Consider the following 25249-nt stretch of genomic DNA (forward strand, 5'->3'; position numbering starts at 1 on the left):
AATAGACGACAAAGCACAATTTACTCAAATCTACACATACATCTTTCTACGAATCGCGCATTATTTTCATGTTTTCCTCTCTCGCTTAGGTGGGGCGTGTTTTTCGATTAATAAAGGACTGAAAGACAATAGGTATAAGGTTGTTTATCGCATTTTGAGTGGGTGGCCATCAGCTACACGCATGATAAAAGCCAGCGGGGTACAAGAGTGATTAAAATAAGTACGGATTTGGGAGCGGCTGGGCCTAATGGGGGCGAAGCTCCACGCCCTGGCGCGTGGCCGGTCGTACTTGGCCTGCAGCATTAAAATGAAATTAAAGAATTTATTTTTCTGAAAAAAAAAAATACAATTACAATTCCATACTAAAATAATTCAAAATTAACACTACTAAGGGTGAGTTGCACAATCTTATTTTGACAGTAATTATGACGATAACCGGTGCTTTTTGTATGGAGTTTGACAGATTTTGAACGTTTGTCAAAGTTAAAGTAAGATGGTGCAACCAAGCCTAAGTCAGTCCATTCCATTCCACTCAAGCTTTAACTAAAATAGTTTCACGTTTTTGAGGGCTTTTAAGCGATAATTTAAATAAATATTCTGCTTGTTGCGAGAAAAGTATTCAAATATCGCGATGAAAATCGTCAAGACAACTTACATTTAGAAAAGAGAACAACAACCATAAATGTAGCATGTAAGCATTCTTACGTTTTAATTTTTTAACGACACCAAAATTAAGAGAAGAATAAACTTCTTGATAATATACCTTTTCAGACGGGTTCTTTGTACTTTCCCCAGTATTATTATAAAATAATGATAATCTATACTTATAATAAATCTGTAGAGAGGTCAATTCTGTACATGAAATATATTTTCAAAATAACTATCAGGGGGTGATTAGTGATCGATACTGATGCCAAAAATGCAATCAGTAAAATTTTTGTCTGTCTGTCTGTCTCAGACAGACAGACAGACAAAAATTTTACTGACTGTCTGTCTGTCTGTCTGTATGTTCCTTATAGAAACAAAAACTACTCGACGGATTTTAACGAAACTTGGTACAATTATTCTTCATACTCCTGGGCAGGTTATAGGATACTTAGGAATTCCCACAGGAACGGGAATTAGCGGGAAAATTCTTTTGTATGAAAAATCTAAACCGCTTAAGTTAGACGCTTGAAATTTGGCATGCAGGTACCTTAGTAAACTTGAAGCTTAGTTACAACACGATATTGCAAAATTCCCACGGGAACAGGAGTTAGCGGGAAAAAACATTTGTATGAAAAAATCTAAACCGCGTAAGATAGACTCTTGAAATTTGACATGCAGGTACCTTAGTAAACTTAAAGCTTAGTTACAACAGGATATTGCAAAATTCCCACGGGAACGGGAGTTAGCGGGAAAAAACATTTGTATGAAAAAATCTAAACCGCGTAAAATAGACTCTTGAAATTTGACATGCAGGTACCTTAGTAAACTGAAAGCTTAGTTACAACAGGATATTGCAAAATTCCTACGGGAACGGGAGTTAGCGGGAAAAAACATTTGTATGAAAAAATCTAAACCGCGTCAGATAGACGCTTGAAATTTGGCATGCAGGTACCTTAGTAAACTTAAAGCTTAGTTACAACATGATATTGCAAAATTCCCACGGGAACGGGAGTTAGCGGGAAAAAACATTTGTATGAAAAATCTGAACCGCGTAAGATAGATGAAGGGGGGGTAAAACGAGATCCACGCGTACGAAGTCGCGGGCGGCCGCTAGTTTTAAAATAATAAAGCTTTAGAGATATTCTACACAATGTCTATTTTGTTTTCGTCAGCTGTTTCAAGTTCCCACGGTTGTCTAAATAAGACAATTTCTATTATTCTAATACTAATTTAATTTTAATTTATTTTAGAGCTCAGTGTCAGAGTTATTTGTGAGTTCAATTAGCTAAATCTTGTCTAAAATTGTTTATAGTTTGTTCAACCATTTTATCTCGTAGTCTCAGAAAAGACATTATTTTTCATAGATTTTATAATTTTTTTCTTTATTACCTTAAAAATCTTTTTAATAATACTTTTTTCTCAATAATAAAAGCATCAACATCCATCCTCAAGAACATCACTTCGCTCAAGAAATTGATACTCCCATAAAGCGCCTTTGTTTTTATGGCAAAAAATACGCCAATACGGAATGTCCAATGTCCAAAACCACTCGGTCATTCCGCTAACCAGGCCATTATTGGTCCCGTTTAAATCAGTTTGATGATATTGCTTGTTTATGGGCCGTAAATCTGCTTACTCGTACATCAAAGATTTATAGTTGGACGACGCCAGCAAATTATGTGCGTCCAATATTTGGACGTGTGTTCCAATGTTAGGGCCAATGTTTGGCGATGAGGTATTGTCTACATGTTTAATAATGGACTACTCTCGTATGTCCAACTTAATACTGAAGTCCAATTTGTAAGTTGTGTATTGCTATGTTGGGGCCAATCTTTGGCGTTGAGGTATTCTAATGTCCAATAATGGATTAGTATGTCCAACATTGGCTGGTCTAAAAAGCAACCGCTTTTTTACGATCCCTTATAGAATTCAGTTATTAGGACCCTCTAGTACGTACATAGATAACTACTTACTCCTAAATTTAATGTAGTTATGTACAGCACAATCACAATTGGGAAACAATAAGATGTAGACAAGATACATACAAGTAAATCATAGAATTCCAAATAACTTTGTTTTTCTTGGGATTCCGTCTTTAAGGGAAGCAGGTAATAGAAGAGAAAACAAATTGCTATCTTTTGACTCACACAAGGAAACATTAATTGTTTACAGCTTAAATTAATAGCCTTTATTTTTACAAGTATATCAATTCCTGTTAATCTATATCTATATAATATATAAAAGAAAGTCGTGTTAGTTACTCCACTTATAACTCAAGAACGGCTGAACCGATTTAGCTGAAAATTGTCAGGGAGGTAGTTTAGAGCCAGGAGAAGGACATAGGATACTTTTTATCCCGTTCGAAATTAAAAAAAAAGTCTGCTTATTTATTGCCATTAAGGCGGAACAAAGTTCGCCGGGTCAGCTAGTAAATGATAAAAGAGTGTTTTCATCAGCCATCAATTCGGTCTGACACGAAATTGATGTCGCCGTGTTATGCCCGTAAATCACTTTTCATTCGATACTCAATTATTTACGTAGGCAGGTAATCCGCTGTCAACGAATCCTTTGTTAGTCATTCCTCAAATTATGCCACGCAAATTAAATTCTGTGCTATACAATACTCTATTTCGCTAGTGTAATCTACTACTATGATTAGATTTCTTGTGAAAAAACTAGTGTTAACTCATAAAACTTCAAATAGAACATAAATATCTACTTAGTGTAAATATTTCTTACAGCATAACATATTTAATAAATTATTTTCACTGTGTACCTAATCATTAAGTTCATAAATATTTAATAAAGCCTAACCAGCTTCGTAATTTCAAAAACTACGACATGTTAGGTTTCCAACTTAAGAAGTAGTTTTAAAAACCTAATTATAGAAATTGTTTTAATATCCTGACTCCTGAGCCTGGTCTAGTAGTTGAAGCCTTCAAATAAAGTTTAAAATAACATTGAAACATTGAAAATTGATTGTTTAAATAACACCATGCCCATAAGTTGCTTTGAGGCGCGGCAATATTGCGATAATATTACCATCCAAGGCGCGATTTTGCAACAAAAATTACTGATGTACCTACTGTGTAAAAATAGACACCTTTTTTCCAAGTACATGGCCAAGTATGTGCAAGTTAAGTGCAGCAAGTGGGCGTATGCGTCTTGAGCCGAGTTATTATCGTGCATAAATCCATAATGATTGCCCGTCTTGCTGGATAAGAGCCTGTTAGTGATCGGTGTAAATGAGGCGTCACGAGAATTAGACCTCGTTCAGGGCCTAATGCGTTGGCAGTAATGAGAGTGTTGGCTGCGTATTGTGTACAACAAATTGATCTATAGTGATTCAACCTAATAGTTATTTATTAGGCATTTTCCTTTAATGGCAAGTTAATAGGAAGGTGGATTACCCACGCATATGTAGTAAATCGTGTAGTTCATAAGGCAACTTAGTTGAAGATATCTAAAATTTGCGAATTTTTTGACCCTCTGCAGAAGGAGGGTTATTTTATGAGATCCAGTAAAATCCGCGTGGAAAACAAAACCAACAGAGTTAAGGGTGGCAGGGTGGATAGTGAAACCTAAATTCGCTCTCGGGGACATAGGCAGCGTGGCCGAGTGGTCTAAGGCGCTGGTTTTAGGCACCAGTCCGAAAGGGCGTGGGTTCGAATCCCACCGCTGTCAGATTCTTTTTGTTATTTTTAGCTACGTAAAAATGACTTTACACAATTTACTTAATTATTTTTCTTTTTATTTCAGGTATGTTTTTGCGCAACATAATTTGAACATAATTAATTTTCGTTTCCACGAAAAAGTAAGTACATACCTACTTCTTACCAGTTAGTGCAAATACGTAGTTACAGAAGACAAGATTCCTGTCTTATAATTTCATTGGGACACTTACCTAAGATTTTTTCATTTTTTATTCTCTTTGGATTTATTTGCCAAATAACCTACAGTTTTAGCTGACCTAAGGGGCTTCAGTGACATGATAATTAATATTTATGACGAAAATCATGGATGAAACAATTTATTCATGAAACTTCAATGGTACGCATTATGCATTCCTTGCGTTTATTACCGTACAATCTTCAATTTGGCGGCACAAGTATGAACTTCACGCTTCTTAAATCTGCGAGTGTTGGTTTTTGACGTCATAATAGTGCTGTTGTATTGTCGATAAAACGGAGTTGAATTTCTACTTGTGTTATTTATGCCGTCTTATGACGGAACGGAGATCTCAATACAGCCAAGGTGAGAGTTTATTGTCTGCTTCTGTATATGTTTGTTCAACATTAAATTTTATGCGTCTTTTCTATGGGTAGTATTTAAACTTTCCATACCTTGAAGCATGCTATGATTAAGCATTCGTTACGATATGTATTAAATTATCGTTGCGCATGCATTACAATTTATATCGATAACACAATCGATTAGCTTTGTCCCATCACTAACGAATATGAAATTAAAATTAGACGTATATTGGTTAGGGTTGAGAGAGGTATTCATGAGTTTCGAAGTGGTTCCGTAGTCTTCATTAACAGTTTAACAGTTCTTGTTGGGGCAAAAGTGCGTGTAAACACTCTTTAGGTGTTCAGACAGAGTTTGATGGTGTTCAACTTCCATGGTTGTCGAGTCATGAAAGTATGAGGAAGTTTAAGAGTATTTGATGGTCTTTTATTGTATTAATTACCGACTTTAGGGGTCTGCTGAATCGTATTCGCATACATTTAAAGTTCGATTTGAGGAGACGTAGGCTGAGATGCACTACCTTATTTTAATAGTGACTATAACCATAACCGGTGGTTGTTTTATGGAGTTTGAAAGACTTGACTTATATTAAAGTTCTTTCCACCCCTCTTCACCGAACTGGTTTTCTCTCTGACTCCTTCCGTCTCCAGGCCATAAGGCTCTGGAACTCTCTGCCTGAAGAGACCAGGCAAGCGTCTAGTAAGTTTTCTTTTAAAAAATCTGTCCATAATCACTTCCTCCAAATGATTTCATCTTCATGAATTGTAATTTCAGTTTAACTCAATCATCTATTTTATGTATGTATTTATTTATTATATATTTTATATATTATTTATGTATGTAGCATATTTGTTTTTGTTTTTCTTTCCTGCACTAGAAGTACCGCCAAACATTTTTTTTTTCTGCTCAACCCAAAGGTAAACTGGTCGAGAATGCTTTTTAGTGCATTAAGTTCGCCTTATGTACAAATTTATTTTGGCATAAAAGTTTAAATAAATAAATAAATAAAGTTAAAGTAAGATGGTCCAGCCATAGTAAGTATCGAATTAAGTAGATGTCATCAAATCCACGGCACTTAGAATTCTATAAAATATGTATTTGACAGGAGAGCGTTTTGAAAGCTTGAAAAGAAAAACGATTATTTAGTGCAGTTTTTAACTGATTATGATTTGCATTAAAACAACAGATTCTAAGTTTGGTCGGGATTTTTTCACCAAACTACTTGATGCTCAAAAAAATCTACTACCTAGGCTGTGACTTCTTTTACTTATGTAAAGGTTATCACACCTTTGCACTGCAAGGAAAGTAATTTTAATTCACTCGATACACTACATAAACAAGAGTATAAAAAACGTGGGAATTGTAATAAAATGCCAACAGAAGCTTAAAAAAGAACTACAGTTTGTATCACGCCATAAATTCGATGCGTTGCGTGAATTTACGTGCCTCCCAAATTTATTCGGATCGGGTGTAGTTTTGTGTGAAATCGTTGAAAAAACAACGGTCTGAATGAATTACTAAAGAAGTCTTACTAATGTGTGATGTTTAAATAACAACTCTATTACAACATGATACTATAAAAATCAATTTTAGTAAGATTTACCTTCTTTAATTTTATTCTTATTGCCTTTAATATAAATACATCATCATTATCTTCAGCCTTTTTTAGTACATACCAGAGACGGTCCTCAAAAACCTCCTCGGATACTCTTCCAACCTTACTTATTTGCGTTTCTGAATTGAAGATGGTTTTACTACCCTATCCCTATCTACCTTGAATGGTGTCTCATTGCGCTTGCTAAGACTTCGGAAATGACGACACAATGTTTGCAGTCCATTTTACCACTGGCTGATAAAGAAACTTAACTGTAGGATAAAAATAACTTTTGGTTTCAAAGTACTCGGATAGAGATATCTGGCAGATAAAGTTACCGGCATTAACCAAAACATTATAACTTAATCTTAATACTGTCCTTGATTCTTCTCTAAAACATTGCATTAGTTAAAAGCTTTCCAAATACGGAAATCCATCCATCATGCGAGCTGACATAATACCCTTAAATATTCTGGACTCATCATGCCCAAACCAAACCGTTCAATCCCGTTGAACTGCATAATGCATCGCGTCAACTCACGCGCTCCTAAACGGTGGTCAATAAAATGTCTCTCACGGTAAAAAAAATCTTCGGTGATCTCCCCTGCTTGGTATAGAATAGTTGATATGCGAAGCGAGCTCTGCCTATCACTCAGTATAGGATTCATAGCGCCGACTTCGGCTGAGGAAACAACTAATTATGCGCAATACATACGGTTATCACCTTTGGATCGCCAAATATTTGATGTTCATTACAAATTGATTGGTATCATCCACGCCTTTAGAAAAAGGGTGTAGATTGAAAAACAGATATTCGTTTTACCCTTCTAAGGAACGGAACCCTGAAACTGGTCAATTATTAATTTAAAGTTCTGCTACAAGTTACAATTTCTAATTTCAAAGACACACACAACACCTGTCCTGTCGAAAACCACAGCACTGATAACATTCTACATCTTTCGTATACTTTCATGAATTACTTTTCAGCCTAAATTTCAGAGTTTTGTCTTGAAGGTGTGTCGTTTAATTTACAATCTTATTTTGGTAAATTATGTCCATCTTGCTGTTTATTCTTACCAACCGTATATCCCCATATCTGAGGAAATACAGCTCATTACGAGATCTGTGTGTATAACACCGTCTGTCTGTAAGTCACGTCTCTCGCCCATTAATACTTGTAGTAAGAAGGCAGGACGCAGGACATTCTGTTCCAGTAAAAAACAGCACAATAGAGAGCGTCGTAGGGATGCGGAGTATGTATGGTTGCTTGGTGCTATTTCTGTTACGTAATTGACGGATATTGGTTTTTAGTTACATTAATATTATAAATGCAATAGGAACTTCGTCTATTTGATAGGTTTTATTTCTTCAATAATGAAAGAAGATAAGTATACAAATCAAGTTAAATCTTAATATGAAAAACTAAAGTATCAATATCAAACGTCACGACCGTGTTTCAAATAGCAAGGTGATCTGTATACCTACACTTTTATAGGAGAAATAAAACCGAATCCACACAGGCGAAGCTGGTATCATCCTCGTTTCGTTACAGGATTTCCACTCTCTCCAATTCACCAGAGGCAAATGAAGGACCCACTCTCCTCATGCTGGCCAGACAGGTTGGGGACGAAGTCAGTAACTCGTAATTATTACTTATCTTCCAATGATTTGAAAATGTAACTACCAATAGCTTTAAAATATACATAACCTACATAAACAGCCTGAAAGATTTTAATAAATGAACACCCACAAAATCTCCATCTAAAACACCGCATTGCAATTGGAGTAAACCGCTAGCACCAGTTGCAAGTGCATTTCAGTAGCACTAATATAAAAAAAATTAAATCAATGGGGGAACCTTATGTTCAGCAGTGGACTGACTGAAATGATGATGATGATCATGGTGTGGTGACTATTTGCACAAGGAGATGTCTAAAAAGTTTTCCATGCTATTTTATTTTCGTTCGTTCGTTCGTTTCAGCCAAATGACGTCCACTGCTGGACAAAGGCCTCCCCCAAGGTTTTCCACAATGAACGGTCCTGCGCTGCCCGCATCCAGGCTCTTCCCGCGACCTTTACCAGATCGTCGGATTTATTTTATTTTACCGCTGGAAAATCCTTTAATAAAGTCTAATCTGACATTGCCTTTCAACTAAGAACTTACCTATGATAAAATAAATAGAGTCACTAACTAAACGACTCAATTTGGGCTTGTCAAATTATAATTCAACATTCAGTCCATCAGATGGTCGGTTTGTCAAGCTAGAGTGATCACTAAACACATATTTAGTTACTTTATCAGCCATTGAACAAAGCGCTCGTTAATAATAATTAACTGAAGCTGTCATCTGTAAAACTAAATCGTGTGAACTGTAATCACGGCTGTGGAATATGAAACAGATGTTAGATCAAGGACTGGTGTATTAAATATGGCTGTATCTAATAATAGTAAAGAACGCCACAATATGGCTATGTTTGCCACTTATTCATTGCAAAATTATAACTCAAACGCTTTTGAATAAAAGGACATCATCCATTTTGGTCCAAAATCAAAAGTGCCGGCCAAAAAATAAAAGTGCTGTATTCTGATAGAATGCAACCGCCTTAGCATTTATTACTATGGCACCAAAGCTGTAGCACCACTGTGCATCTTAGTATTTGAGTTCTAAAAATATATGAAACGACTGACTTTGATCTCAAATACTACAACGTACAGTGGTGCTACAGCTTTGGTGTCATAGTAACAAATGCTAAGGCGGACGTATTCTATCAGAATACAGCACTTTTTTTTTTATTGGCCGACACTTTTGATTTTGAACAAAAAATGTATGAATAGTCGATGACTTTTAGATCTCAAATACTCGACGCACAGTGGAGCTACGGCTTTGGTGCCTTAGTAACAAATGCTAAGGCAGACGTATTCTGTCAAAATACAGCACTTTCTTTTTGTTGGCCGGCACTTTTGATTTTGGACCAAAAATATATGAAACGTGGATGATGTCCACTACTACTAAGATATAAGCAATAAGATATGCTGCGCCTGCGACCTTCATACGCGTGAAAATGGTTTACATTTTTTTGCTTCTGCTCGTACGTGTAGTCCTCTGAATAAATGGACCATCCAGCAAAAAAAATCATTTCTCAAATCAAACCAGTAGTTTCTGAGATTAGAGCATTCAACTCGGTTTAACAAAGAAACTCGGCTGGTTTATATTAATAAAAAAATATAGAAATACTAGTACATTATTTATTTTTAAATAAATTTTTATTTTAAATACAGATTACCATCTGCAAATACTCTGACATTGTCCTCAAAAGGTTTGGTATGTTGGTAACTATGACCTGTCACCAGTATGTATAGTTTTGATTGACACACAATAAGTCAGAAGTTGTACTAAAACTAGAACAAAATGTTACAAGGGCTGGATATATTACGAGTTCAATACAACTCGTAACTAACACATGTAAAAATATACTCAACATGGCACATGTAAATCGAATAGCTTGTAGATTTTATCAAACGTTATGTAATACAAATTGCAATACTTACTTTTATTCTTGTATCTGTTTGAAGTTACAGCCACTTTAAAATACGGCGCGGCGTTCTAACAAATAGAGTCAAACTTGTACAATCTAAGAAGAAATTGTTTCTGAAATTTGCAGATTATTATTACCATAATATTCATTTGTTAGATTATCATACGACAAATTCAAAGATTGGATGATAAACTATCTAATAGAATTAGAGAACAAGTAAGATTAGAATGAATTATTATAACTCTGCAGTCATTCATTAGGTATCATTTAACAACTTAGAAGTAATATTAATGTCTGTTTATAAAATCCTTGGACTTTATCAGTTCCCATCGGAGGCGTGTCTGCCGACAATTACATTAGACACGGCCTTCTTAGATGCGATTACAAAAATGTGCGCGTACGCAACTGTTTTGGCAATGTGGCGGCCATGCCGGCTGGTGTTCGATGTGAACGATTTATTTATAGACATTAGTCGTTCGCGGTTAAATATTTCTATAAAAACATACCTACCTATCATGTCTATTAAATAAAGTTTTAATATGTAAGCATTTTTACTAAAGTTAGGACATGTATGGAGAGTTGGGCATGTTATGTCGGATTTATTTATCTCCTCTTTCTCATTTTTGTAGCCAGTACCTAGTGCAGTAAAGTTCTTGAAAATAAGATCTTATTACAAACTATAAGACGAGAGGCTAAAATTAGTTCTGTTTAAGTATCAGGTAAAAAACTGCAGTCTAAATTAAAGCTGTAACAAATACTATTGCATAGAACATAGTTCTATCTCCTATAGCTTTTTGCTTTTCCTTCATGATCATTCTGATTTCCTTATAAACGTTCTTGATAGTTTGGAATCCTACTATACCAACTGAGCTTATCTTACTTTCTTTATTAAGGCCTCGACCACATTACAACTATTTAGCATCAACCGTAGCATAATAAGCCCATTTACATAGTAGTAATAGTGGTAGTGGCATGAATAGTAAAACAGATAGAGATGTAAGCAATTCTCAACTTTATTTCTAATGCTGTAGACATGTTTGGCTACTGTATCGTTTGTTATATTCTTTATAGCTACTTCTTTGAATGATGTTCTTCTGTTAGTACACCTTCAGAGATACTCATCTGATTGCTAAATTATCGCCTGATTGTAAAGATAAGTACAGACGACGGCACACTAAGATTATTCTTACGGATCTTATTTAATTGTAATAGATGCTATTTTGCAGCAATAATGTAAATATATTCTGATGTGCTGTGGACTGTACGCTAAAGTAAGATTGGTAGTGCAAATATAAAAGTAACTTGTAATTAATGCAGTAATGCTAATCGAAGACCTCTCGAAGGACTACTGTTTAATGTTTTCTTCTTGCTCACTCGTAAAAAGGAGATTATCATTAATCTCCATGTTGTATGTCTCTACAAGCATTCGACCGACATTTGTCCCAAAGCTTTAGATTCAGGTTTAGAAGTACAATTTGATAGTTTGTTTTTCTAGGCAGTTGCCACTTTAGCTTCATGAAATTCAGTTTTTTATCAGCGCTCCTAATTTCGATTACATCTAAAATTAGAAAAAACTAGATTCCTAATAGGTCCTTTCTCGAACAATTAACGAAGTAGGAGTCTCCATAAAATTCAACACAAAGTACATGATACAAAACTCAAGTTACCCTAAAAATAATTTCGTAACTACTAATAAATCCACACGCCATTCACTTCCATCGGAAACAATGACTGTCTGTCTGTCTGTCTGTCGTAAAAATAATTCCATTATTATAATTAGGACGGCCCGTGTTATTTCCTCCACTGAAATAGTTTAATGCTCTCCCTACGGATTCCTTGCTTGATTAGTTCTGCTTTGTATGTTCTTAATTAGCTGATGTCATGTTAATTTCTGTTTTGCCTGTGATGTTATTTTCTGTTTTAATGATGGTTTTTCAGTTTGGATAAATTTTAACTATGTTCGTGTTTTTGCTTTGAATCATGGTTTCTTTTGCCTTATGCTTTTAAATTTTTAACATAATGTACTTTTATTTTGTACTTAAGAGTTTTAGAGTTGAATTCTCGCAATGAACAATGAAAAGTCGCGTTCGATACCTAGTTGGGTCACACAAATTGAAAATTAAAAAAAGCTATGTGTAGTGTATAATGATTTTATGTCAGTTAGAATAAATCATACTATAATTAACCCTCAAATTAACCACAAAAAAGTTTTTATGATTCAAAGAGCACAGAAACTCTGTTCAATCAGATTGAGCATAAAGTAGAGCTTAAAAGCAGAGCTTAAAGTAAGATATTATGACAATTGGAAGTGAAAGCAAAATATATGAAAGATTAATAAAATGAAATTGCTAAAAGTATTCAAATATTTGCTTGTTTCGTTCCTACCATTTAATTCACTTTTTTTATTCATTCACAAATCGAACGAAAATACCGCTCGAAATATTCCGTGCGCCGGCATAACTCACCGCTACCGCTCCACGCATGGTGCGTTAAAATATTGAACTAGACTTGAATAAACAAAAACACTCGAGCGGTTTATTTGTCGTACATGTTTTCTGTTTGCTCCAAGTCACTCTTGACAAACATTGATAGCTGTTCATTCACTTTTATTAAGTACTTTAAAAATCAATACGGCCTAGACGAAGAGTTGTTTTTTACCCACATGATTTCAAAATTACATAAAAAACCGTCGCAGTCTCGCAGATTAAAAAAATAAACACTTTTCCATAATTCCATACTACTTTAGCAAGTTCATTAGATAACAGATTTGAATTTTATGTACCTACTCTTAGCAGCTATTGTAGGTAGAGCTCATAATTTTACACTCTTAAAATTCCAAGAAATAACGTCCACAGAGAGCTTTTTATATGAAAACATACTTGACAATTATTAAAAAATACCTATGCCTTGTTTCGGCTTCTCTTACTTTGGAGAAACGATGTTATAATTCCGTTAATTACTTTTCGAGACACTTCGAATGGTCTGAATTCTGTGTTTTGTAGTTTTAGTAATTACGCCTCTATGTGGCAATAATTATTTTAGTTCTTATAAAAGTCTTAAGATTCCGATTTGTCTCATATTTTCTTTACGCCCTTCAGAACTGGCTGGAAATAAGCATTTGAAAAAGGGCACCATAAAATAATAAACACGAATTTTAATTTGGAATTCGAGTTTTTGATAGGATTTGTAGTACTGGCTGGCTACATTGACGTAAGCCATAGAGAAAAAATAATTTCAAATATGTATTTAAAAATGGAACACGAAAGAAAAACTAAAATCAGAATGTGAGATTCAAAATTTCAAATGTGGAAACCGTTCGTTTTGAGTAAACAAAACATTTACGGAAAACAAAATGATTGGGATTTTTTAATTTCTACTTGAGGTCATACGAGATTAAACTACAATATAATAGTCCAAACAAAAGCAATAATAACTTGATCGACAACATGCATGATGAGAAAATCGATTAAAACACAATTAATCGTTTCCATTTAAGTTTGGAACAGTTTAAATTAATAGTTCCTGTATTTATTTTGAGAGGGAAGTCATATACAGAGTAATAGAGCCATCCCTCGGTGCGATCTCCCCCAAATTAATAACCCCTATCAATTGAGCGTTAAATATGTAAATAAAATTACCGAAAATAACCACGCCAGCAGTATGACGGCTGAAGGGTAGCCATAAGTCTTTATTAATATTCGACGATAATCGTTAAATTGGTATGTTTTGAAAATATACAAAAAAAATGCTAAGGAATGGTAGAGGACTATGCTGGTCGAATCCCTATTAACCTTACTCAGGTAATAATTTTAATTTTTTAAGGCATGATTTCGAACTCCGCTGCAGGCAGTAGTGTATGTAATGGTATGATCCCTTTCACTTATTATTTCAACAAAAATTTTAGTTTATGATACATTCAAATAAAGTTAATATGATTGTTCTTGTAAGTCTCATAATTATCCAAAATCATGCCACCCTACACTGTAACCCTATGCAGCGCGCGCTGCCAACCAATTAACGGCGGAATCTTTGTATCGGGTTACACAATTTTTGTGGCGCGTCTTGCCTCGCTTGTTTCAACGTAATATCACTGGATACTATTGTATTTTTTGTCTTAAATAATTTATCATTATGTGTAGCTCGGTGGCGGTAGTTTTTAGAGCGATAATCGATCCTAACTACAGTCTTAAAGTAGCTACAGTTTGTGTTTGTGACGAGATTTAGAAAAACACTTCCGTGGATCGCGGTGGAAAGTTTTGCTGTCTTGATCAGAGCCCAGGAAAGGTCCTGGGTTCCATTCCCAGTGGGAAGCAGAAATTGGAAAATTACTTTATGCATATGATTCAACTCGTAGATTTAATCTAGACAGCTTTAAGTAATTGAATTGTCAGAAAAAGTCAGTCCTTCGAAGAGCACTTTATAAATGGTCGATACCATTGAGTATTATCAGATGCTTAACTAAATTAAATAATACATAAAATCTGACATTAGAGTTTTGATCTCAATTCATTCGTAGCCCACAGAAGAAAAAGAAAGTCACGACAGAAGCTTTTCCTTTGAATGAAAATGATACCAAAATTATATCCATCGCTTTACTTTTAGTTGTATAAAAGTCAAAGAAGTTGTTATATTATACAACTCCACAGTTGTAGAATAGATGTCTATGCCCTGCAGTGTTACGGTTACGTGACATGTTTGACTTGATTTTCTTTATCTTAAATATAAACGGCTTATCGTCTTTTATCCCAGTTCCAATACGTTTGTTTTGCTTTACATCATATTATCAAATATCAAACATCTTAAAGGTTCGGCCAAACCAATGCGATCACACGCGATCAACTGGCGTGCAGCGATGGCGACCAGACTTAAATGCATTGATCGCCATCGCTGCACGCCGGATGATCGCGTGTGATCGCGTTGGTTTGGCCGAACCTTAAGCCGAACAAAAGAAAACAACATAAAAATCCGAACTAGGCCTTTCTTATTTCGGAAAAACTACAAATTGACAACACTAACATTTGATTTAACAACTACGGTAGTCAATTGTGTGACTTTTTTAATTTTTATTTTAATTTAAAAGGAAAAAGTCATGTAAATTGCTGTTAAAAAAATCGTGCAAGGCTGTAGCGTGGCAACGCTACTACACTGTGTTATATAAATCGCGTCGAATGAAGCGTCACATAATTGGTATCGAACTTCACTTTTGCAAGTTCGTTTGATTCTCAATTATTAATTATTTACTTTATCAACATCAGACCATTAGTCAATCTATCTCTCTTGATTTGACAGAAGCAAATGGAGTATTTGGGCTACACGCCCCACAAGACGGGTTGAGGAGGCCATGTTCGCATATTTGTCCTTTAGTCGCCCACGGAATTTAATATACATTATAGAGGATCCTTTAGACATCTCTAAGGGCCCTCGCCCACGGTCTCGCTACTAACGCGCGTTAGTCGCATTTGCAACGCACTACAGAAGTGAACAAGTGATGCCAACGCGCTACAGCAGCGCGACTGCATCGCTACAAAAAGTCGTCGTGGGCGAGGGCCCTAAGAGTAGGCGCACACCGTTGATTTTTAGTTGGCCGATAGTTGCGCCCGATTTTAAATTGTATGAAGAATCGGCCAAATCGAATCGGCGTAGTTTGCGCACTCCCATTACATGCTCATACTGATCAACTGCCCGATTAAACTATCGGCCGACGAAAAATCAACGGTGTGCGCCTACTCTAAAAGTAAGTCCATTGACTGTTAGTGTCAAATGCCTGTCGCAAAAGATTACTAACAATTTCGTTTCTATTTTTCAGCAAAGAGCGAAAAACGAAAGTTCTTTCTTTAAGTCCCTTTGATTCGGGAAAGATACTCAACAGGTGGCTGTTCCGAAAGGCCTAACATTTACCTCGTAAGACTATCGTCCATCTACATTTCTAGACCTTTTTGAGCCTTTTGCTAATCAATTCAATCTATCTCTATTTAGAATTCTTATGTGCCTAGGATTCAGGAGATATCTCAACGGTTAGGTCTTTCAATTTGTAAGTTGAAAAACGGCTTAGCCAAACTTTAAGGCTGGGTTGCACCATCATTCTTTGACAAACGTCAAAAATCTGACAAACTCCATACATAATACGCCGGTTATCATTATATTTACGGTCAAAGTTAGGTGGTGCAACTCAGCCTAAATGACAGACTTTTGACGTTTGCCAAAGTTAATGTAAGGTCATTCTATGTATAGGTTCCATAAATGTAGTAGTAACTCTTGTCTCTATTTGGTTCACACTACAACCGTTGAATGATTTTTAATTAATTTTGATAACTTTTATTGTTTCATCAAGAATTATAATTAAGAGGTGCTGTAGACTTATACGCACGCGGGTAAAGCCACGGTAGAAGCTAGTAAATCAGGAAATTACTCTGTCAACTACATAATCGATGAATCTTGTTTTTCATTTCAAGATGTTTCAAGTTTGTATAGCCGGATCTATAAATATTTAGAAAGACTCCAATGACATATTGACGTTATCACCCTGATAAGGTGATCCCCATCCATCATTAGCTGATATCGATGCTATGCGGTACGTTGCTCAATGCTGCTTTATGTACAGGCGACAGCATGAAACTAGTACTTAAATAATGAATCGTTAGTTGATTTCGACCCTTATTATTAAAGATATTGAGACTTAAATCAGTTGAGAAAGTTGTCATTTTGTGCTAGGTTGACGTTATGTCGAACTCGCCACTGCAAACAGTGGTCTACAATAGTCTACATGCACATTAGTTTTGATTTTCTCGTATTAACTACTTTTTTTGTTCACAGGTAAGTTTCATCCTACTATCACTTGGTGACTAAGTAAGTAGGTACCAATCAGCGTCAAATAGTACGTGACACCCAACGTAGCCAAAATCTTCGCAACATATCTTTGTAACAATACAACGTTGTCAACTTTTTGGCAATTTTGGGAGTCAAGAACTATTTGACGCTGACCGTACAGGCGACAGCACATGAAACTAGCTCAAAATTACAATCCGTCAGTTGTTTTTTATCTTTATTACTAGAGATATAAAGACAAAAATCAGTTAATAAACTTGTCAATTTGCGGTAGGTGTATGTGCTGTTGATTGTACTTATGTACGCAGCAAATGTTGACGCTCAATATCAGTACTTCGGTAGACAACTGGGCACCAATCTTATCTTTTGTTTTAGTCGCAACGTTCCTGTAAATGGGTGAACAGATTAACAACATTCCAATTGCGCAACCCTTTTGGATTGTTTTACCAAACTTAGTACCTAATTTGCCTTTGCCTTGTGTAACTAAAAGTTGGAAATGAGTTAGGTCATCCATGATCCGCTTTCTACTTGAGAAAGAATTTTAAAAATAGGTTCTGTAGTTCCAGATATTAGTTCCTTCCTACAAACAAACTCTAAAATTTACAAAGGTTATATAGAGATTTCTGTCACACAGTGAGGTCTCCTTTTTGCATTGTTATTTGTGCCATTTGACTTTGTTTTTGTTATACTTATTCTTAAAGTATCAACATAAAATGTCCGAAATGGGTTTTAAACTAAATAGAAAATTAAATGTAATAAACATAAAATTAGGATCCTGTTTCTAGTAGATAATACCTACTGATCAAAGTGTCAAACAGTTTTAAATTCGATATGAATAACCGCAAATATAAAACCAACTCGACTTGGATTTCGTATAGATTTTTATCAAGGCTTGTCAGCTGCTACGATTGCGGTTTACCAACAATATAACAAAGGATTGGAGCCAATATTGAAGGAGCGAACCAATTTAACACAGCAAAGAATCATTAAACTATAGCTTGAATAGACTCGATAAACAATATTTCTAACACAAAAACTATTTCAATTTTGTGTCTTAGAACGAAATTCACGCGGGAGCAGCCGCGGGTAAAAGCTAGTTTGAAATTAGCTGGATGAAATAGAGAAAGTCTAAGCCAAGGATGCACAAACCGCATCATAATCATCATTTCCGCCATAGGACGTCCACTGCTGAACAAGGCCTCCCCCAAATTATGCGAAATTATAAGTACATGAACCTTTATTCAGTTCTTTTTATTTTCTGTGACTCGCTTTTAGCTCATAAACCTGTCCAAGTGGCCCCTGGACCCAGTAAGTCTGTGCATCCTTGGTCTAATCTAATCCAAACTTTCATGCTCTTTGCATGCTTTAAAAGTATCGGATCTCAAAACTCTAGAAGAGTCGCCAATCAAAGGCCACAGACTGTCTAAATCTTTATCAGGAGCCCGTGAAAATTGCTCACAATTAGGAAACTTAATCAGGAGGTTTATTAAAGCGACTTACCCAACGCACATATTAATGAATAAAAGAGGCTTACGGCAATGTTTTCCGAGGATCAGTTTTTGCCAGGTTGATCTCACCTCTATTTGTTTTCTTTGCGACCCGCCGAAATAATTGGGAGGCAGAGGCAGGAAGAGACATTTGCATATTAGGCATGTGTATTTAGGGGTAGGGCTGTCACCACATATGGTAAGATTTTACTTGACACAGGCACAGCTTAGTGCAGCAGCCGCTAGAAGAACTGTCTGTAAACCTTTTGTTGGCAAATAAAATACTTTTAACAGAGTTATGGAAAAAATAACTCTAATTTACAGATCCTGTGGCGAGCAATGACTCTACCCGAAAATCGCGTTCATTCATTTCATATCATATCATTGAAGTATGTAGTTTAATAACTTTTTATTAAAAGTAAGACCATCCGACCCGAACAGTAGTCGTTTATCGAATGCTCAAAATGTTTTTAAAATTCTACGTTTAATTTCAAGTACACTGAAAATGCCGAAAAGAGTACATTGCAAACCAGATTATTCTAAACTAAGTGTTAAACCCATTTTGTTCAAGTATCTAATGTAGTGCTTAAGCGTGGTTGGTACGTGATTATTAGCTTTATTTCTGGTGTCGTAAATGTTACATTATGTTATGTATACATGTTAACCTTGTACTTGCTGAGGTAATAGGTACGTAATAGGTAATCGTTATTACCTTAAAGATCTAAACAATTTAAAAAACATATTGTCCCTGTCTAAAAGTCCAATAGCCTTGTTTAAAAATAGAAAATAACAACTTCTAGGTAAATTGTAAAATAGGTAAAATGTATAAAAATGTCTCTCCGTCAATATTCTAACATGTGTCAACCCTACGCAGGATAGGTATGGAAATTAGCACGAAGGCCAACGAAATTCTAATTACGGGGCTGGAGACTGCTTGTTTAATGAAAGATTGCATTTAAATTTTTCGTCATACCCCTTAATTAGTGTCCTTAAAACGTGCCTTTGATTTGATGTATTCTTGTGTGGTGGATGTCAAAAAATATTTTGTATAATTACCATACATACAGGGTGAGTTAATATCAAGTTTTTACAAAACTTAAAGTAAGACTTGGAGCGAGATCAAACGTGAAGCTCAAGACCGAACGCGATGGAGGACTGTGGTGGACGCCCTCTGCCCCATCTAGGGGACATAGGACCTTAAGTAAAGTCAAGTAAGTCAAAATTGTGTCATGGCCAAACTAGACAAAATAAATAAGAGACTTCCAAGTTTGTCTGTCCCATCTAAAGCCAAGAAGTAACTTAAAACTTGATCGATTATCGTATAAAAGATTCCGAAGTCAACTAGCCTGGTACTCTCCCACGCATAAAATCGCAACCGATGCAGGCAATCGTAAAAAGCGACAGAGGGACCATCTAACGACTTTTGGCGATGACAAAATAAAACTGATACAGTCAACAGCACATCAGACACATTTTTGTTGGAAAATAGCCTGTATTACAACGAGATAAGACGCCACTGTGATTAGCTTAATGTTTAACATTTGGGTAATCTTCCAAGCATAAGCTGGCGCTAAAACATTTTCGACTTGGTCTTCAAAATAAAAGAACGCTAAGTGGCGGCACAGATAACGAATGCGTACTGGATGAGATAATTAACCGCCAAAACTTTAAATTAAACATTTATTAAGTCTAAATAAGAATATTTGTTCATGAAACGGAATGTCATAAGTGAATGCCGCCATAAAGTTTTTGATAAAAGTTTTGAATGAAAGAGAAATGTATTTTGACGCAATCATAGCATTTTGGCTCCTAAATGTAGACCTACTATTATTTTGTTCCAAACTAATTTAAGAAAGCATTAACGTAACTTTTGATGATGGCCAAAAACATCGTAATTATCATACAAACGAAGTCATCTTGAACGTCTCTACATAGTTAAGACCAGTTCTCCTCAACCGATTGAGCTGAAATTTGGTATACTTATACACAATGACAATGCAATATTATGGTACCATTGAGCTGGTCTGATGATGGAGTCGGGAGGTGGCCATAGGAACTCCTAAACAAAACGGCGGAAACTCATCGAGTTTGGGTTCGTTGGATTTGTCTTTTCGAGCACTTTAGTGTTAGATAATGTCCAGGGTCCTGAGATTAAGACATAACTAAAAAGTGTAAAATAAAATTATAATAAAAATAAACTTTTTTAAAAACAAGCTTTTATTCTGAATTTCGAAAGCTTGTAGCGCAAACAGAGAAAAAGAGGAATAAATTCCATGCGCGATACAAACTTTCGAAATTCAGAATAAAAGCTTGTTTTTAAAAAAGTTTATTTTTATTATAATTTTTCAATTCTCACTATCATCGAAACATTTTATTAGACCATAGATAGGTACTGACACCAATTTATACATCCGACTCGATAGAAAGTAATTTAGTTCTAAAGTACTGTCATTTTCAGTAATTATAATTCCATGCCCATAAATGACATCATAATTAAAACGACAAACAAAACGAGCCGTCGTAAGTTAAGTTTCGTCCTTTAATTAAATAAATGATTTGATATTTCGGCCGATTGAGCAAAACGGTAATGGGACGGAACGGAACGTAATCATACGTTAATGGATATTTAGCATTTACGCCAATTAAATTGGCATGTCGAACATTGAATATTACGAAAAAGTACTAAGCTCGCAGTGTTTTATGATTTTGCACTTACCTACGAGTTGGTCGGCAGACATGTATTTTATAAAACGTATCTTTGTTGCATTTAAAAATTACTAACTTTAACAAGTTTTATGGTTTTGCAATGTAGAGTCAAATAAAATTAATATCAAACCTTATCTAGGTATGAAAATAAGACCTTGACAATGACACAGTTATACTGATTAAAAGTGATAACATTATGTTGGAAAAAATAAGATAGTAAGTAATGCAATTAATCGTAAATTATCTCCAAATTCCATAATTATCTTTTTAAATTGGCCAATAATATGAAAATACATATTATGTGCAGTACAATAACAATCTGTAACAAAAACAATGATAAAATACTTTAGCTACTACTATACAAGTACAATAGATTAAAGATACTTTATTTTATCACTTGTTTTCACCAATAAATCATGCAACTATCACAGCTATAGGTGCAACATGTCGTTATAAATTAGATGCTATTGCTATATTTATTTTTAACGTCACTACAGTTAGGTATAGTATATTTCCCTTTCCCTTCCCTTCCCGGGTTACCTACGTGAGTGCGACAAACGTTACATCGAATTTTGTTTCTTCGAAAACCTTTCTGCGAAGTTATTATACTGCGACGCCTTGTTATATCGATGCCTTGTTACTGCGATGTTACGTTACATCGAAAAACTTTACTGCGAATGATTTTACTGCGAAGCCTTCTTTATTTGACTTAGCAGATAGATAAAAAAATGAAATTACATACATACATACATAGAATAAAGTGGGCGGTACAAAATTATAGATGAAATAAGATTATAAATACATTACATTTTATTTACTTATTACATATATTTAATAGTTACATCTTTGATTAAATAACATAAGAATAGAAACATAAATATAAATAAATTATAAAATACGACTATAAAATCGTTCGCAGTAAAGTTTTTCGATGTAACGTAACATCGCAGTAACAAGGCATCGATATAACAAGGCGTCGCAGTATAGTAACTTCGCAGAAAGGTTTTCGAAGAAACAAAATTCGATGTAACGTTTGTCGCACTCACGTAGGTAACCCATATTTCCCCATCAAAAGCTCAATAGCTCAAAACCATATTATTTGTCCACTATGACTCATTTATTTCTGTGGAGCTTCCAGACTTCAGGTAATTATTTCTTGGAAAGGTAGCTTTTTTCTTTATACAAGAAAGTAAGTCTTATTATATTCGTTTTATGGTCTTTCCTTGTCTTATCTAGGTATTTTACTGCCGTGGTCAGGTCAGTTTTAATTTCTAGTGACATTTTAGTTGCATGTAATACGTATAATAAGTAGATTAAGAGTAGGCGCACACCGTTGATTTTTCGTCGGCCGATAGTTTGGTCGGGCAGTTGATCAGTATGGGCATGTATGGGAGTGCGCACACTACGCCGATTCGATTTGGCGGATTCTTCACACAATTTAAAATCGGGCACAACTATCGGCCAACTAAAAATCAACGGTGTGCGCCTACTCTAAGGCTGAGTTGCATCACCAGTAGCATCACCTAACTTTGACCGTAACTATGACGATACCCGGTGTATTTTGTATGTAGTTTGACAGATTTGTGACGTTTGTTAAAGTTAAAGTAAGATGGTGCAACCCAGCCTAAGTATGTTTACTTTAATTTGTAGTTGTTATTTTGATGTTAGTTCATCGATAACGTCAGAATCAACAGAAAAACTTGTTGTTCATACAAAAATCTTAATAAGCTGCTATTTATCATAACAAGCAATAAAATGTCGATCCGGCAACAAATCGAGGACGTGTGCTGCACCACGTAAACAAATCTGCCCTTATTACGAGAGTCATAGAGGTCACTATCAAAGGTGGCGTTATTATCAGCGCGAGTACAATCTCGATCACGATAAATGTGATAGTTATAATACAGGGTGTCAGAAACGGTTATAAAAAATTGGTGAGGAAATCTTTAAAAAATCAACATTTGCTACAAAATTAACACAAAAAATCTCTCTTATTTCTAAGATCTCTATATTTCATTATGTATCTATGTATAAATATAGCTATGCCAAGTACGGGGGGCTGCAATGTGTCAATTAAAATAATTACATTTTATTTAATTGTAATTAGTGCTTGTTTGAAACAAAATTTAATAATCATGTACTGTCGACTGTTACAACACTTCTTTCATTTTGTTTAGCAAAAACATTACTTTTAAAGACAATTTGCGAATTTTGTAAAAGCTTGTTAAGCGGTTATTTTGCAAAATTATTAGTTTGGCAACAATCATCATACAAAATGCTACAAGGAAAATCTCTAAAGATAACTCGACCATTTCCGGTGGCATGCAGGTCAAAATTGGTTTTACGAACCCAAAACCTGTTTGAAGAAGCCGTCATCCTAATATGGACCTAAGAATTCTTATTCATTGCTCGATTTACTCCTTTTATATTTTAAAGTAATTTTTAAATTAATACTTTTGTTTTTATTCGTCGTACCAAACCGGAGAAGACTCTTGTAACTTAACACCGGCATGAAAAAGGATACTCTTTAATGACACTTAAAATTGCCGATGAAATTTAAATTTATTTATATTTTTAATAGTGCAACTCCAATCTCGGCGGGATATCATCCTACGAAATAGGCCGCTGTCCGTGCCATAGATTTTGCAATATCTTTAATGTTACACACAATTAAGAAACGAAATACCACAAACTGCAGTAAACATAATTATTTTACTATTTTTAATTTCAGAATTAATTAATTCTGACTTACCTATGTAAGTGTTTAAGTTTATCAAATGTTCACGTAGGTGTACCTATACTCTATTTTGCACACGACACAAAACTGCCAAATAATCAAAATTGAAACTGCACAATTTAGGCCGTATTATCGCTAGGAAGAGAAATTACTAGTGGGTTTTAGATACCACCCTGTATGCATCCATGTAACTCACACAAAACAAACCACGTTCAAAGCACAATGATATAGGAAGTGTTCGGGACAAAACGTGTGGGATCCGTGACAAGTGGGCCACGGGGGGGCGTGGGCGACGCTCGATTATAAACTTAATCTTATGAAATACTGCTGGAAGGGAGATTTTTATTGAAATATGGCAGGAGAGATAGTGGTCGACAGGCGATAAGCTTTTGCGGGTGATGTCATTGTAAAAACGTAATGCAGTTCGTGACAAAATGAGAGAGGCATAAAACCTTCATTCTACACTGACACCAAGTTATCTATGATATAAATCTTAAAAATGTAGAGTTGGTAGTTCCTACTGTCGATTCTATCATTCAACATGAATGAAATACTTACCTAAGTGAGATGTATGCGATCGTCACAATCTATTGGCGCTATTAGTATCTCTCTATGAAGCAATGAAAGCAAAAACTACATTCATTACAACTTATATTAATACCAAGCAACAACTAGATAAAAAAACCTAAAACAACTAAAGTAACACAGTGATAAAAATGCTGCCAACAAAAATGATTTTAGCAAAAATTACAAAGAAGCCCTAATCGTCAGTCATTTAGATATTAGCTTGTCAACAATCTTGAAGACTGTCAGAAATCTCTTCAAAAATTAACATTTCAACTCCGAGCAACGACCCAAAATACCAAACTTTATAGCCAATTTATTATTGGTTTTCGGCAAGGAATCCCTAATTACAGAAATCGACACTTAAATTTCATTCGTGTTAAATTATAACGATTAAAGTCTCGAGAAAACTTTAAAATTCAAATCTTGCTGAACCAATGAAAAGTTCCCGAAATCTTATTGATTCCGAAAGTTCGCGAACAACTTGAGAAACTAATTAAAAGTAAGTCTTGATAATCCCTGTTAAACATACAATATAAATTCAATATCATTGGGATGATTAATTAAACTTTAATCCTCGTAACCTCAATTTAATGCTGAGTTCGCACGTTGTTATTGGTGTAGACCGGTATTTTACTGTTCTATATTGTAAATAAAAGGGCTATTGTATAATGTCAACACAAAACGGCACAGATGAATAAAAGCGTTTTTATTTACTACTCCTAGTTTCCATAATTCACGATGTTTTAGGAATATCCCTCTTACCAGCCAGTCATCTTGATAAAATTACTGAATTTTAACAAATACTGTTTACTAAATCAGTTGCCTCCTTGAAAGAACTCAAACAAGACTCCCATCTGGACCAAAATTTTGAACCTCATAACTAAAAAAAGTTAACCG

General features: G+C 35.0%; 1 protein-coding gene and 1 non-coding gene across 2 annotated transcripts in view; one reads left to right on the forward strand and one right to left on the reverse strand.

The window, feature by feature from the left end:
- The window catches only part of LOC135074686 (multiple inositol polyphosphate phosphatase 1-like), a 480690-nt gene that overhangs the window by 127330 nt on the left and 328111 nt on the right, over nucleotides 1-25249 (reverse strand). The gene's annotated exons all lie outside the window — the stretch shown is intronic.
- On the forward strand, nucleotides 4253-4332 carry Trnal-uag (transfer RNA leucine (anticodon UAG)). The gene has a single exon. It is a non-coding gene; the product is annotated as a tRNA-Leu (tRNA).

Source organism: Ostrinia nubilalis, chromosome 9 (genome assembly GCF_963855985.1).
Source record: "Ostrinia nubilalis chromosome 9, ilOstNubi1.1, whole genome shotgun sequence".
Classification (NCBI taxonomy): Eukaryota; Metazoa; Arthropoda; class Insecta; order Lepidoptera; family Crambidae; genus Ostrinia; species Ostrinia nubilalis.